Source organism: Cynara cardunculus (assembly GCF_001531365.2).
Source record: "Cynara cardunculus var. scolymus isolate 2C chromosome LG 1, CcrdV1, whole genome shotgun sequence".
In the NCBI taxonomy this organism is placed as follows: Eukaryota; Viridiplantae; Streptophyta; class Magnoliopsida; order Asterales; family Asteraceae; genus Cynara; species Cynara cardunculus.
The window spans coordinates 43,276,604-43,291,658 of NC_037528.1; positions in this window are offsets into that span (position 1 = coordinate 43,276,604).

Consider the following 15,055-nt stretch of genomic DNA (forward strand, 5'->3'; position numbering starts at 1 on the left):
AAAAAGTCTTAAAAGATGTGAAGAAACATATTTGGTTTTGAATTGGGAAAAATGTCACTTTATGGTAAAAGAAGGCATAGTGTTAGGGCATTTAATTTCCAAAAGAGGCATTGAAGTTGATAAAGCAAAGTTAGAGGTAACTGAGAAGTTACCTGAACCAACAACTGTCAAAGGGATCAGAAGTTTTTTAGGACATGTAGGTTTTTATAGGAGGTTCATTAAAGATTTTTCAAAAATATCAAAACCTCTTTGTTTATTATTACAGCATGACCATGTTTTCAATTTTAATGAAGATTGTAGAAAAGCTTTCAACATTTTAAAAGAAGCATTGGTCACTGCTCCTGTGGTAATAACACCGGATTGGTCCAAACCCTTTGAAATAATGACTGATGCTAGTGACTGGGCAGTTGGTGCAGTGTTGGGWCAAAAGARAGAAAAGATTTTTCATCCTATTTATTATGCAAGCAAAACTCTTAATGATGCTCAAATCAATTACACCACTACTGAAAAGGAATTATTAGCTATGGTCTTTGATTTTGAAAAATTCAGATCATACTTGATGGGAACCAAAGTGATTGTTCATACTGATCATGCTGCCATCAAGTATCTTATTTCTAAAAAAGATGCAAAGCCAAGGTTAATAAGGTGGGTCTTGCTTTTACAAGAGTTTGATTTGGAAATCATTGATAGAAAAGGGGTGGATAATCAAGTGGCCGACCATCTGTCAAGATTGGAAAAACAAGACAAACCAGTGCAAAGTAGTGACATCTGTGAAGTATTTCCATATGAAAGAATTTTAGCTCTTAATCATACTAAAGTGCCTTGGTTTGCTAATCTTGTTAATTACTTAGCTTGTGGGATTATTCCCAAGGAATTTAATAAGTATCAAAGAAAGAAACTCATCTATGGTTCAAAGAAATATTTATGGGATGACCCTTTCTTGTTTAAAATTTGTGCAGCTCAGGTGATTAGAAGATGCATCCCAAAAGAAGAAGTACCATCAGTTCTACAACACTGCCATGCAGGACCTTGTGGAGGACATTGTGGAAAAAGTAGGACATTATCCAAGGTTTTACAATCAGGATTCTACTGGCCTACTTTGCACAATGATGCTCAAAACTTTGTAAAAAGTTGCAATAAGTGTCAGAGAAGTGGAAATATCTCTAGAAGAAATGAAATGCCTTTAGACGGAATTCTAGAAATAGAATTATTTGATGTTTGGGGTATAAACTTTATGAGACCTTTTCCTCTGTCCAATAATTGTGCCTACATATTGGTAGTTGTGGACTATGTGTCCAAATGGGTGGAAGCCATGGCTTGCCATTCCAATGATGCAAAAACAGTTGTTAAGTTTTTACAAAAGCACATATTCACTAGATTTGGTACACCTCGTGCCTTAATTAGTGATGAAGGCACTCACTTCATAAACAACGTGTTAGAAGAAGTTCTAGATAAGTATGACATCAAGCATAGGGTAGCAACTGCCTACTATCCTCAGACCAACGGATTAGTTGAATTGTCAAATAGGGAGATAAAAGGGATTTTGGCCAAAGTAGTCAAGCCACATAGAAAGGATTGGGCCTCTAAGTTAGATGATGCGTTATGGGCCTACCGGACTGCTTACAAAACGCCTATTGGTATGTCTCCTATAAATTGGTCTTTGGAAAAGCTTGTCATTTACCTGTGGAATTAGAGCACAAAGCCTATTGGGCCATTAAGGAACTCAACATGAGTTTAGATGAGGCCAGAAGAAAAAGGACTTTGCAGCTTTGTGAACTGGAAGAACATAAGAATTTTTCCTATGAAAATGCTAAGCTATACAAAGAAAATACCAAGAAATGGCATGATAAAATGATTCTTCCAAAAGAGTTCATAGAAGGCCCAAAAGTCATATTGTTCAATTCAAGGTTAAAATTATTTCCGGGAAAGCTGAATTCCCGATGGACCGGACCTTTTGTTGTTGCCAAGGTATACCCCTACGGAGTTATTGACCTGATAGATTCGGAGAGGGGTACTACTTTCAAAGTGAACAGGCAACGAGTGAAACCTTTCTTTGACTCAATGGTTCCTACGCAACCTATTGAAGTTATTTTTCTAAAATAATAGTTTGTTGTAAATATTAAGTATTTATATATATATATATATATATATATTTCTTATAAGTTATTATATTTTTCTTTTATTTTCATTTTAAATTTATAGTTTATTTTCTTTTATGATTTCTAATATATTAGGTTTATAGTTAAATTAAAGATTTGGATTCTGTTTTAATCTGTGGGCTGGGATTTAATTTCATATAGATGGCCCAAGCTAGTTTGAGTTAACTAACCAGGCCGAACTAACCAGGCCCAAGCTAAAAGAAATCTGATGGCCATTTTGATTATGTTTCTTAACAGGCCACGAGAAGGGAAGCCCAATGTAAGCTCCATGTTTAAGAAGGCCGCGAAGATAGAGCCCAACATCAAAGCCCGTGTTTGGTACGGCCTGTCAATATCCCGCGCAATCGTATCTGCTAACGTCCGACAACTGTCTCTTCACCTTCAAACTCTCAACACCATCATTCTACTCTCTCAACCATACCAAGAACGGTCAGCCATAGCTCATCAAATACTCATTTTTGAGAAGGAAAAGACTTCATTAAATTGGCATTACTCAGCAAGGTATGGTTTCTGACTAATCAAACTCATCGCATGATAACTGTCAATCAACCGAAGGGAAAGGTTTGAAATTTGTGAAATCAAATCTTGGAGAAGAATTTTAGCAATCATATAACCCTTTAATCACTGTTCAATAACCATTTGGGTTTGATATTAGCCACTGTTCATGACCATAGTTCTTCTTTGCTCCAAGAACCACTACCATTCCCCTGTTCCATCTATATGGCCATTCTCAAATCTCGAGCAAGAAGAAGGGAAGGAGAATCTGATTCCATGCCCTCTGTGACCAATAATGATCACTCCAATGAGTGCGAAGAAGAGCCCATTGATGTCATTCCCTTGAGGCAGGTTCCTTTTGCTAAATCTAGACCTCAACCAACCACTCAAAATCAAACTCAAACTCAAGCTAATGTAATTGTGAAGTCTGAGCCACAGCCTCCTCCACAATACCAATTTGGCCCTAGAATGACCAGAAGCAGAGCAAAGGGTCTGACCACTTTCAGGCCCATTAAGCAGAAAAAGGGCAATGTGATCAACCTATCTGATGATAGGGATTCACCACCAAAGACGCATGTTGTTCAGGGCAGTACAAGCAGACCAACACAAGAGGATTCAACCTCTTTGAATGCAATGGCAGATGCAGCAACTCAAATGAGTACTCAGAGCATACCTCCAAGCATCACAGAAAGGCTCCAAACAGGTTTAAAAATTTCTAGACCCTTAACTATGGATCTATTGTCTAGCTTTCATGTAAATCCTCAAGCCAACATTGGCTTTATGTTGAGAAAGACTGTGAATGAGGCCATGGCAGCATCTAATGAAGTTTTGGGGCTAAGGACAGCAACTTGTGCCCCTGCCACTACCATGATCCAAACTCAGCCTTCTATGGCTGCTCAAGCACCTAAAAAGGGAAATTCATCCCTTAAGCATTCTGTTAGTGCTGCTTTGGCAGCCATGGATAGGATGATTAGGAGGGAACCAGAGTGTGATCCATCCCCTGTCCAACCACCTCTTACCACTATCCATGCACCCACTATTACTAGAGATGTTCCCATTGAATTCAATTTCATGGACTCACCACACTTCACCTCTATTCCAGTTTCATCATCTACTGTAGAACCTACCTTATTTGGCCAACAAACCACATCCCAAATAGTTTCTAGACCACCCCCTGTTGAAACAGTCACCACCAGCCCAATACCTTCACCAATCCAGCCCATAACCACACCATCTACACCTACTGAACCTGTTATCCCTTTCCCACCTACTGTGTCCATCCAAGAACTAGACTTTGTATTAGGTCTATCACCCACTAATCCAAGCCTTGCATCCTTTGAACACAATGAACACCCATCTGATCCACAAAACACCCCTGTCACTCAAACACCACCACCCTCACCTCACTCCACTCAACCATTCATGCCTAGTCCAAACCAACCCACTAGCCCTATACACTTTGGGACTCATGACTACTATGAGGGTGCACATTTTCCTCATCATAGCCCTGAGCATAGTAGCCCACATGTTGAGCAAGAAAGAGAGGAGGTTGATACTGGGGCTAGTTTAAGAAAGAAAGTGGCAAGGAAGAGGAGAATGAGCAGAGTTGAAACTAGGAGTTCAAAAAGAAGAAGAGAGGACAGTGAGGAATTAGAGACTGAGGAAAAGGTATCTAGAAGAAGAAAAAGGCCAGACCAACAATTTGAGGAAGGGTCAGGTATATTTTTGAAGCCCAAACATTTGTTTAGCACACTCCTAGCAAGAAAAACATACTTTCAATTTTTTGAGAAAGTAGGGGTGGTACAAAAGGGGTTTTCACAACAATTATTGTTGGCCAATCCTTCTATCAAGGCCACAATAGATTCCTTGGGTTGGGAGATTCTTTGTGACACACCTAACCAATACAATCTTAGTTGGGTTAGGGAGTTCTACACTGAGGTAGCAGTCACTGATGGGGTAGACTTAAGAGTGAGAAAACTCCTGTTTCATATTCACCCAATGCCATAAATGACCTACTAGAGCTCATACCACCTTCATACTCTGAGCTAGATAGGTTGACAGCTGGGTGCTCTGATGAGGAGTTTGATTTAATTTTAGCAAGGATAGCCAAAAAGGGGGATGTTTGGAGTTTTAAGGGAAGGGCTAGGCTGCTAAAAACTCAATATCTGAAGCCTGCAGCTAATTTATGGTTTTATTTCATGAGGCACACCATTCACCCTACCAGCCTTGACACCAATCTATGCCTAGAAAGAGTTTTGATCCTCTATTGCATCTTAGAGGCTAGGCCATTTGATGTTGGGAGGATGATATGCTCCAACATCAAGGCATGTGTAGAGAGGACTAATGGCAAGTTGCTCTATCCCTCCTTGATATATAGGCTTATGCAAAAGGCCCAAGTCCTTGCCTTGCCTAAAGATGTGAAGTCTATGGAGAAGACCTCCATAGACAAGAAAAATTTGGATAGATTGATGAGGGTGAATGCAAAAGTACAGCCAGATGCACCAACCTCTTCCATGGCAGCTCTAAAGGCTGAACTGTTGAAGGCCATGGAGGATCATGCCAATGCCTTGAAGAAAACAATAGGGAAGAAGCACCACAAGCTGATAAAAATAGTGGATGAGTTGAAGAGGGAAGTTGATATGTTGAAGAAGGAGAGGGTACAATGGGCTGAGTACAAGATACATAAGGAGAGGATGCTTAGAGCTGCTGCCAAGCATGGGAAATCAAAGAGTACAGTCAAGCTCTCACCTCCACCAAAGTCCATCTTGCTACATCATTCATACTCTTCTACTCAGTCTGAGTAGGACAGGTTCTACACTCTTAACCTTTGTATATATTTCCATTTTAATTATGCATGATCATTTAGCTTAGTATAGTATTTATTTTGCTGTTTCAAAAGCCTTTGTTGATTTACTGTTTTTTTAATACATAAAGTTTACTGTTTTAATGACTTTTTAGGCATAAATATTGTTTGCTGCTTTAAAGGTCTAGTGCCTGTGTTTTGTGTTTAAAACATGTTGTTGCCTCTGTCTTGACAATGGCACCTAAGGTCCTTAGTAGTGTAGTTTATTCTACTGCATATTCATTTGTCAGTTGATCTTAAATTTGCTGTTTTTAGATTTAGACTCTGCTGTTTTTAGATCTAAGTTTGACATTTGTTTTTGATGTTTTTGTTAGTTAATGATTGTTTGCTGTTTTGATGTTTTAGTAGATTTGTTGTTTTAAATATTATGCAGTCTTAGACTTGCACTTTCCTTTGCTGTTTTAATCTTACTGGTATGTCTCATTTATCTCAATTGAGATATTCTTTGTTGTTTTCATTAGTTCATAGCCACTTATGTTTTGCTATTTGGATTAAGTTTGCTCCGCTGTTTTTAGGCACCATCTTAATTTCAATTTGCTGTTTTTAAGTATATTTTTAAGTTTTGATTAATCTCCTTATTGTCTTACATCATCTAAAGCATGGCCTGCCTGTATTAGGATGATTTTGTTTTTCTTTGCCACAATTTAAGCAATTTGTTGTTTTGAGTGTTATGCATTGCTGCCCATGCACTTCCTTTTGCTATTTTAGTATTTTTTGAGCATGCTTTATGTTGTCTCCAATCTTTGCTGTTTTAAGATTGAGACAGTCATACTCATGCATTCTATTTGTTGTTTTTAGCTATTTTAGGCATATCATAGTCTAAGGGAATGGTTTGCATATATATTGATAATTCTGTCTTCTTTTTGCCTCAATTGAGGATATTTGTTGTTTTTAGGATATCATATAGTCATACTAATGCATTATCTTTGCTGTTTAACATTGTTAAGGGCTCATATAGCCCACTGTTTTGAGATTCTTGATTGCTTGTGTTGTTTATCTCAGTTGAGATGTTTTGCTGTTTTATAGTTTCTTATTTGTAAATTTTATTCTAACATCTTGATTGTTGGTTGCACAGTTGGTATGACTATTTTAAGGGAGGGCCATGTTTGATGTTCCACTTGTTTACCTCCCTGGTCTATGCTAAAAACAGTTTAAGCTGTGTCATGAAAAGACAATGGCAATCCCATTGTCTGGTTCTATTTGATCTTTTTCATGGCAAAACAATGGCAATCCCATTGTTTGGTTGCATCTAGTCTGTTAATTGGTGAAAACAATGGCAATCCCATTGTTTGGTTCCAATTGGTCTATCTCATGGTAAAACAATGGCAATCCCATTGTTTAGTTTCATATTGCCATGTTGTTTGGAAAAACAGTCCTCTGGTTAACTGTCTTGGTTTGAAACTCATTCCAAGCACCACAATTTGACTTTATAATCAATTTGACTTAGAGTTGGATTGTTGGTTTTACTTAAATCATTCATTTGAGTCTTTGAGTTCATTTTAATTTCATAGGATGATCAAGTCATACTTGTGACTTCTCATCTTTGCTTTTCTGTTTCATTTTAGGATTTTGGGCACTGATTTTAAGTAGCATATTTTCTTTTAGCCATATAGGCACCAAAAATGGAATAAATAATGAATTTGTTGTACAAATGCTTGAATTGATGCCATAACCACAATAATCCAAAGCTTAACCATCTTTGTCTTAAATTGAGCCTCTAGAACTAGCCAACCATTTCCAAAGCTTTCACTTGATTCAATTGGGCCTTCATTTCAATTTGGCCAATTTGTAGCCTTCAAACAATCACAATGAGGACATTGTTTCCCTTAAGTTTGGGGGAGGGTCCTAAAAGTACCAAACACTCTATAGAGTTCATGAAACATATGCATTAAGACCAAAAGTCATTCCAAGGAACAAAGTTCCATGTCTTGTGCATACAAAAGAGTGTCAAAGTACACCAAAATGTTTGAAAAGGACCAAAGTGTCCAAAATACCTCAATATGAGATGCATAGTAGTAAAATTGTGCTATGGAGTGAAAAAAAAAAGTGAGATGAGGTAAAAGGCATGCATTGAAAAGAAAAAGCCAAATGCAAGAACCCAATTCAAAGTCCCAAATTATCTGTTGAATCTAGTATAACAATTGAAATTTAGGCTAGCTTATGGTGTGGCAATATGAAAGACTTAAGTTTGGGGGAGCTAGGTTTATGAAGGGAAATGGATATCAAGCATCAAGTCAAGAGTAGAACACTTTCATTCAAAAAAAATTCAAAAATATGCATACTGTGGCTATTGAATACTTATGCTCAATTTTTTTTTGTTTATTAGAACTTTGAGTCTTTTAATTTGTCATTTTCTATTGTTTGGGGACARACAACAATTCAAGTTTGGGGGTGTGATAAGTGTTAATTTATTAACCTTATTACATCATTTTCTTTACCATTTTCCTTTGTTTTATTTACCCATTAGTATCTTAATTGAGTCTTTTTATGTCTTTTTCATATATTAGTAGTAATATAGTATATCTAATGTTAATCCCTATTTATGCAGGTTTTCGATGATTTTTGGGCCCAATCCTGCAGCAGTCCTGTAGGACCAGGAGTGGTAAAGTCCTATAGTATATGTCCGTGAGCTGCACTTTTGCCTGGGCCGAGAATTCGTGGGCTGCTCCTTAGAGATTGCTGGGTCAACGACCTTGGGCCTGGTCAAAGCCCATTTTTGAAGAGCCTTTTGTCTTATTAGGTGGCTCCCACTTGGCAAACTCCCTTAGCCTATAAATAGAAGGCTTAAGGCTTGAGTTTACTTACCAATTCACCAATTTACACACTTTTACTTACTTCTTAATTGTTTATTTTTCAAATCTTTGAGTTATAAACATTTGCTCTCTAGAATATTATTTTCGGTTTCATGATTTCGGTTTTCTTGCTTCCAACCAAGAACCGACTTTTGTGAAGTGAAGTTGTGATTACGTTTTCAAGTTTTAATTCAAGTGCTCGTATTTAATCTTCATCTCATTTATGTTCTTATTTCCAAGTTACGTTACATTTTCTGATTTTTGTTACAAGTTACGAATTAGTCGATCTCTGTTGTTTTACATTGGATTTCATCCTTTGTGGCTCACGACTAATTTACGTAGACTAAATAATCTGTTTTTTAAGAGTTTTGCAAGTAACCTTTTCGGTCTTTGTAACGAAACTTGTTTTGCAAGTTTTGTTACTTGTCTTCCAAGCTTCCTCAAAGTCAAACTCTATTTTCAAGGTTTTCATTAGTCATCTCTCCATCTAATCAAGTACTTGTCATCCATCATGTCTTAGTTTAATATTAATTAATAATATTTAGTTATTAATTATTTAATTTCAGTCCTTTACATTTCAGTCTTTATATTTCAGTCATTTACATTTCAGTCTTTACTTTACTGCAATTTACATTTCTGTCATTTAATTTCCAGTAATTTACTTTCAGTAATTTATATTTCAGTCATTTAATTTCCAGTACTTTAAATTCCAGTATTTTCATTTCCTGTAATTTACTTTCTGTAATTTACTTTTCTGCAATTTACTTTCTGTAATTTATTTTTCCGTATCAGTATTTATTTTTCAGTCCTTACATCCTTCGAGAGAAGAAACCGAGCGATGATGGACTAACGCTTTAGTTTGGGTGTAACGGGAAAATAAGACCAAAGCCGATGTGAAAGTACAAAGGTGTCTTATTAGCATTATAGTCTACTATTTATTTCAGATACTTAAAATTTCATTTGATGATTACATTAAAATTTATTGACAACTAATTTTGTGTATAAAAGTGTATTGACTTTCAAAACCTGAGGTAATAGGAGAAGGCTATAAATAGCTTTAGTGTCTGACAAATGCTATACTCCTACGGTGTAGGATGGTAACACTGTGTTGTGCTAGGATTCACGACGTCTAATATAAATGATATCGTATCGATAGCACGTTGACCCGTGTGTGCTCTTGGGAGGTCGTCTGACCCGATAGTTGATACTGTGACAGTTATATAAAATCATTTATTGATTTTAGATAATTGTGATAGGAATGCTATGTCACCTTTTTAGTGAATCATTTGTTTAATGTCTTAATCAACTGTTGCACTCTGTGCTTCTTTTTAAGATTGATATTTTCCTAGTTGTTAATTAAACCTCTCAATTTTAGATATATCAAATCCCTCGTTTCGCCATCTGAAATTAGGTTTTATAAACTGGACTTTTGAAGAACTTTACAAGTTATCTCTGTGAGAACGATATCTGGTACTTATACCATTATTCTTTGTTACGAGACGACAGTAGTTCAAGGTGTATACTTGTGTCGAGTTCTATTTTTGTGTTGAAATCTAAGGTTGAATAAACCGACGAGCGGTATTCAGGAAATCAACAAATAAATAAAACAAATATGTGTTAAAAGAAGACTTTATACCTCTTAAGATGGTGGCAGTCATGGTGGATGGTGACGGTGGTGTTTGTCGGCGATAGAGACGACGGTGAAGCTGACAGACGGGATGACGATGACTGGGTTGGTGGCCGGCGCCAGAGACGGCGGGGAAGTTGACAAACGGGACGACGGTGACTGTGTTGGTGGTCGGCGATGGGTACGACGGTGATGGTGTTGGTGGTCGGCGACAGGGACGACGATGACGATGGTGGTGGTCGGCGACAGGCACGATAGTGGTTTGATTGAGCGTTGTCTTGATCCGTTCTCTCCTCTCTCTCGATCGTAATATGATTTGGAAGAGGTTTCTTGGTTTTATTTAGAACATTTGCAGCGAAATTCCGAGGGAATTTTCGTTGCTAATAATTATAACTTTCAAATAATTTTTTAATTAATTAAATTAATTTTTTAATTAATAGCTACAAATTTAATTAATTTTAATTTTTAATTATAGATCATTAATTATTAATTATTGATTATTAAATAGTTAATTATTAATTATTAATTATTGATTATTAAGTTATCACATATTTATTATTTATTACTATATTACAAAAATTAATTATTAATTAATAAAACCGAATAAAGTCCAATAAAATCGAATGAAGCCCATAAGGCCCAATAAAACCGAATAAAGTCCAATAAAATCGAATGAAGCCCATTAAGATCCAATAAAACCGAATAAAGTCCAATAAAATAATATCCAATAAAACCGAATAGAGTCCATTAAGGCCCGATAAAACTTAACAAAGCCTAATAAAACCGAATAAAGTCCAATAAAATGGATTAAGACCTAATAAAATCGAATAAAGTCCATTAAGGCCCAATAAAATCGAATAAAGTCCAATAAAATGGATTAAGATCCAGTAAAACTGAATAAAGCCCATTAAGGCCCAATAAAACCAAATAAAATCCAATAAAATCGAATAAAGCCCATTAAGGTCTAATAAAACCGAATAAAGGCCAATAAAATGGATTTAGGCCCAATAAAATGGATTTAGACCCAATAAAATTGAATAAAGCTCATTAAGGACCAATAAAGCCAAATAAAGTCTAGCAAAATGAATTAAGACCTAATAAAATCGAACAAAGCCTAATAAAACCGAAAAAAATATAATAAAATCGAATAAATCTCATTAAGGCCCAATATCAAGGATCAAGACCTAATAAAACCAAATAATGCCCAATGAAACCATTTAAGGTTCATTAAAACCGAATAAAGCCCAAATAACACACATATTATCTATACATTCACATATACACATACATTTAAACATATATACATCACCCGATACATGTATATCTTAAACAATATATACATCGATCCAATCAGTTAGCAACCAACATTCATATATACACATCGTGTATATATATATATATATATGTATATAACACGGGTCGACGGGTATATATACATATAACATATACAACATCGTGTAAACATATGTATATAACACGGGACGACGGGTATATATACATATAACACATGCACATGTGTACGTATAATACACATCGCAGTTAGCAACCAAAACATATTGTTGATCCTCTCTCTCAGTGATTTGATGGTAATCCCTTTTACCTTATACGAAGTATTATTGTTTCTGTCTTTCAGTTCCAGCGATCATCACTGAGTCTGTTCAATGATTGCCGAGAACATGTAACGTAAATCCATCAGCAATAGCGATACTTCAAGAAGACAAATCTCACACCAAAGAACCTTCAGCGAAAGTCAAAGACTGAAACTGAAGATTAGAGACTGGCGCATTCGTGATCTGAAGTGGCATTCAGTGATTACAACCTGGTCAACATATGTGTGAAGACTGCCCAAGCCTCAGCGAATGCTGAAGAGACCTTCAGGGTTATTCCAACATTCAGCGATCAAAAGAATCTTGTTGTGCAATATTGCTTTTGTCTTATCCTTCCACACACAAAGGACAAACCCATACCCATTCTAGAGTATAATACGTTATGGAGCCGATTAGTTGACTCTACTACCCACCAACTCCATGAAAGGATATATGTTCATGAATAGGTTTTTGTACTATTCACCGTAGCAAAGGACAAGTCTTTCTCTAAAGGCTTGACGTGTGTTCAAACTGTATTGCATTGCATTAAATGTGCATTTAATACAATGGGTATAAATAGATGTGTTCTATCTCTATGTAGAGATACCTTAATCCTTACGTGCATACGTGAAAGAACACACACATCTAAGAACACAATACGCTTATCTTCAGAGCAAGTTAGAATCCCCTTTTCAAGTATTCTAAATTGTTCCTATCCAGAAAGAACTCATTTTCTTCTTAGTCTTAAACAACAAATCTTTTCTCTTTGCTAAGAACTTTTGTGTGTAAATTAGATTGTTTAGATAGGTTATCTTTACCTTATCTTTTCCGCATACAATCTTGTAAAATCTGTATTGATCCTTCTTTATCAATATATATTTTAAATTTGAAAAGTTTTTTGTGTTTATATTCATCCCCCCTTTTATAAACAATTTCTAAATATCTTGTAGGCCCTAACGGGACCAACACATATATATATATATATATATACACATAACACATATACATGTACACATACGACACCTATTGTACATATAACACATAAAAATGAGAAAATAAGAAAAATAAGATAATCCCTCGTTGATCCCTCGCTGATCAGCGACAAATTAGTGATAAATTGGCCATTCCATCATCTCACTGATCTGTGAGGGAATTGGTAAAAAACGAATTCCCTTGCCGATCCCTCGCAGACCAGCGAGGGAACTGGTTTTTGGACAATTCTCTCGCTGATCCCTCGTAGATCAGTGAGGGATTAGCGAGGGAACAATATTTGGCCAATTCCTACGCCTTGACCCGAGTCCCCACGTTCTCTTCTCTCTGCCCGAATCCCAAGAAGTTGGCTTTGCCAACACAACATTAGGGTCGTACCCTTCATTCTATACTAACCCCCTTCTCGGGCTCACTTTTTGAAAAGCCCATCCCTATCGTGCCCATGGCCCCGTTCCGCTTGGCCTACCAATTCTCTCACTGGTCAGTGAGGGATCAACGAGAGAATTGGCAAAAAACTGATTTCATCACTGATCCCTCGTAGATAAGTGAGAGATCAACGAGGGAATGACAAAAAACCATTTCCCTCGCTGATCTACGAGGGATCAGCGAGAGAATTGGCCAAGACCCAATTCCTTCACAGATCAGGGAGGGATTTTTTTCATTGCTAATTTTCGTCACTGATTCCCATTTTTCTAGTAGTGAATTTTCAACGAGTGAGATGACGAAGTGTGAGATTTGTGTAAAATCAAAATATGAAAGTCACCTCCATAAAAAAAAATGGGGAATCCAATGAAGTATTGGTTTTAATTCATACCAATTTGTGTGATCTTATGGAACTCCAACTAGAAGAGGAAAGAACTACTATATATCATTTATAGATTATTGCAGTAAGTTTTGTTATGTTTACTTATTCGTATTCAGGTGATCCATTGGTATACTTTAAAAAAACATATAATTCTACCTGAACCATATTTTTTTATGGTAACCACCAATGGAAATTTTCGTGAGTGATTATTGTGGGTAGGTTCATTTATTTTATAGTGACTACTTTATAAATTTATTACAATCCTTTTACATAGGACTTATTTTTTGTGCTATAGATTAAGTCCTATATAGCAGTCTATTAGGACGCTTAAACCCGATTTTGTTGTAATATGGGAAGACGCGTTGGAGTTCAAGCCCGATAGGTTCTTGGAAAGGGACAAGATGGTCGACTACAAGGGGCAACATTTTGAATTTATACCATTTAGTTCAGGTCGAAGGATATGTCCTACTATACCACTTGTCTCTAGATTGCTCCCAATGGCTTTGGCTTTGGATTTTGGAGGACGGGGTTAAGGCAAAGGAGCTCGATATGAGTGAAAGAACGTGTATAACTCTTAGGAAAGCTATTCCTTTGAAGGGTATACCCATTCAATACGAAAGATAGAAGTTGGAGATAGTGCAAATAAGTGTATGCCAAATCTTTATCATGTATAAGTTACCAGCGGATTTTTGGTTAATTTTTTAAGATTAACGTCCGCTGGTAATCCGCCGGAAAATAATTAAAGATTAAAATTTATCATTTAAATTACCAGCGGATTACTGGTGGATGCCGGTGACCACCAGTAATCCGCCGGTAATTTAAAATAATAAATTCTTCAAGATTTAAAAAAGATATATTATTGTTTTCCAATGGATTTACGTCGGTTATTTTCTGGCGGATTTTCGGCGGATATTTGAAAATTTGTTTTTTCTTTTTTCATACTTTAGGTTTTATATATATGTAAAATATTACATACATTATGTTATAACCAGGTTTCGTATAACTTGGGTTGAGGTAATTTATACGTGCTTATTATGTGGATTACATGAAATATGCATATATATAAAAAGGTGTCATGACATATATGATTTATACATGTATGCATGTGGTGTGAAACATGCATAAGGTGGTGTATAATTATGATAAATTATTTAGGTGGACATTATTTTATTATTTAAAAGTTTATATCTTCATGGCAAAGAAACCATGAATTTTATAATGCAAAATCCACCGCCYAAAGTATTTCTATTGGACAAAAGCTTTCACCGCCTTTGAAGCTCTATTATTAAAATCCTCCACCGCCTAGGTGAGGATATTTAAAGAAGTGTTTGATAAGGTTATCCTTATCACTGTCATTTTTTTAGAAAAGAACCTGTGTGTGAGCTAAAGTGTTCTTCAAGATTCTGTGTTAAGAATAAGATGTTGCTGTGTGTTAATCATCAAGAAGTCTGTTTGATAAGGTGAGTTTTAAACTACTGTTGAGTATAAACTGTGAGTTTTCTTTTAAAACTACCTTCGTTTATAAACTGTGAGTTTTTGATTATATGCTATGAGTTTTGATATTGATTTTGAAGAAAAGATGGTAAAACTATTTTGATAGTTTTAAAGATGTTACTGTTATTGTTGGAAAGATAAAGAAGAGTTGCTTGTTTAAATCAGTTTTGGAAATGATATTTTGTTTTGAGGATTTAAAGGAAACTTGATGTTTTGGAAAAATCTTTGAAAGACAAGATTGTTC